The 2,500-nt window shown below is 60.8% G+C and overlaps 1 non-coding gene and 2 pseudogenes across 1 annotated transcript; all 3 read right to left on the minus strand.

Annotated features, from left to right (window-relative positions):
* Positions 1-815, minus strand: part of LOC146143899 (large subunit ribosomal RNA) — a 3,679-nt pseudogene extending 2,864 nt beyond the window's left edge.
* Positions 816-1,063: 248 nt separating this feature from the next.
* LOC146143900 (5.8S ribosomal RNA) lies at positions 1,064-1,217 on the minus strand. Its single transcript, XR_014498783.1, has one exon. It is a non-coding gene; the product is annotated as a 5.8S ribosomal RNA (ribosomal RNA).
* A 247-nt stretch (positions 1,218-1,464) lies between these two features.
* Positions 1,465-2,101, minus strand: LOC146143901 (small subunit ribosomal RNA; annotated as a pseudogene; the record flags this gene model as incomplete).
* Between the last annotated feature and the right edge of the window lie 399 nt (positions 2,102-2,500).

Genomic DNA, 2,500 nt, shown 5'->3' on the forward strand with positions numbered 1-2,500 from the left:
GGCTGACTTCAGCCGCGGACCCCGTGCGCCTCGCGAAACGACACCGGAAGCGCGACCGAGACGAAGAGGCTGGGCACTGAGAACAGTCCCCGACCCACGACGCCCCAGCCGGCACCGGGCGCTCGGCCCCGAAGGGCAGACGCGGCGATCTCTCCTCGCCCGAACGGCGGGCCGACGGACACGCGCGCCTATAGTACCCGACCGAGGCCGGGTTACCTTGCGCGCGGCCTTCTCGCCGCCGTCCAGACGGTCGCGGCCTTCGCCCGGCGCTAGTGCGCTGGTCCCCGATCGGGCGGCGCCGCCGGCGGCCCGTGAGGGTCCGCACGACAACGTCGCCGACAGGGGGCCGGCTGAAAGCGACCGGGCGACCCGACAGGCCCTCCCGTTTGCCTCTCGACGGTTTCACGTACTCTTTAACTCTCTCTTCAAAGTGCTTTTCAACTTTCCCTCACGGTACTTGTTCGCTATCGGTCTCGTGACCGTATTTAGCCTTAGATGGAGTTTACCACCCGCTTTGGGCTGCATTCCCAAACAACCCGACTCTGGGAAGACGCCGTAGCGCGCCCGCCTGTCGCCGCCATGGGCCTGACACCCGCTCTGGGAAAAGGCCTCGATCAGAAGGACGCGGGCGACCGGCGAAGCGCGCCGTGACGAATTCCGTACGCCACAATTCCGCGCACTCCAAAAGCGCGCGGATTCGGCGATGGGCACATCCCGCTTCACTCGCCGTTACTGAGGGAATCCTCGTTAGTTTCTTTTCCTCCGCTTAGTAATATGCTTAAATTCAGCGGGTAGCCTCGTCCGACCTCAGGCCGAAAGTAAGGACCGGGACTATTCTTCCCGTTCCGCGCTCGCCGTCGGCGCCGCGCGCCGCCGCGCACCTCGATTCCCGCCCTTGAGCCGCCAGCCGTTGGCCTCTTCGAGGTCGACTCGCCGCCGCCGCGCGGGATTCTGGTCGCGATCGTCGCGCATCGTGCCGTGCTGTCTTGAGCGGGACGGGCGCTCGCGCGTCCGACGCCGCAGCAGCCGCGCGGAGAAATCCCCGCGCGGAACGTTTGCAACGCGACCCTGAGGCGGGCGCGGCCCCGGGATTGACCCGAGGCCGCAATTTGCGTTCAGAACGTCGATGCTCAATGTGTCCTGCAATTCACACTAATTCACGCAGCTAGCTGCGTCCTTCATCGACTCACGAGCCGAGTGATCCACCGCCAAGAGCCATCCACGATTGTTTCGCTCGCACAGTGCCTCGCACTATAGGGTGACAAAATAGACCGCGCCGAGCGGTCGGCCAGGCCGACGCTTGAAGCCGGAGCGCGCGGCACCGCGGCACTCGACGCGCAAACATTACCGGGTGACCGAATCGCCGGCCGGCGCGCCGCTCCTCGCGGGTCGGGCGCCGGGTAGCAAAGACTTTTTCTCTCGCTTGTCCGAGTTTCGCGTTCGCCGAAGCGTTTGCGAGACCGTTAATGATCCTTCCGCAGGTTCACCTACGGAAACCTTGTTACGACTTTTACTTCCTCCGCGGCTGCTGGCACCAGACTTGCCCTCCAATGGATACTCGTTAAAGGTTTTAAAGTGTACTCATTCCAATTACAGGGCCTCGTTTAGAGTCCTGTATTGTTATTTTTCGTCACTACCTCCCCGCGTCGGGAATGGGTAATTTGCGCGCCTGCTGCCTTCCTTGGATGTGGTAGCCGTTTCTCAGGCTCCCTCTCCGGAATCGAACCCTGATTCTCCGTTACCCGTAAGAACCTCGGTAGGCCAGTACCGTACCGACGAAAGTTGATAGGGCAGACACTTGAATGATCCGTCGCCGGTGCGAGACCGTGCGATCCGCAAAGTTATCCAGAGTCACCAAAGGTTGCGGGCCGAAGCCCGGTCGGTTTTTGGTCTGATAAAAGCACGCCTCCCGCGAGGTCGGCGCTTCACGCATGTATTAGCTCTAGCATTTCCACAGTTAACCACGTAAAACGTACGATCAAATGAACCATAACTGATTTAATGAGCCATTCGCAGTTTCACTGTACGAGAGCTCGTACTTAGACTTGCATGGCTTAATCTTTGAGACAAGCATATGACTACTGGCAGGATCAACCAGGTAGCTACTTTAGCGTAGCCCCGAAAGGCCGACGAAGGAGGCGCCGCTGATGCGGCGCCGTCGCTCGGTCGATGCGAAACCCGAAGGCTTCTCTCCGTTAAAATTTCGTTCTTTGCTCGGCTGCCCGAACTCAGAAAACCGTCACCGCCCGTCGCACCCGCCGGAGTAAGACTTCGTCGGCAGGCCTTTCGACCGCCACGTCGCCAACACCGGCGCGAGCGCAACGCACGCCAGACAACTTCGCCGAAGCGACCGCTCAGAACCCGACAAACTGACACTCGGCTCTTCGCGCAGCAGCAACATCTGCCCAGCGAGCCAATCGCCTTTTCACCGATTCTTTACTTGTCGAAGCTTGTCAGCTCCCACAAGTATAGCAAAGATGAGTGTTGTCCCTGGGGTCTT

Source organism: Ascidiella aspersa, chromosome 5, assembly GCF_963924565.1.
Source record: "Ascidiella aspersa chromosome 5, kaAscAspe10.2, whole genome shotgun sequence".
NCBI lineage: Eukaryota > Metazoa > Chordata > Ascidiacea > Phlebobranchia > Ascidiidae > Ascidiella > Ascidiella aspersa.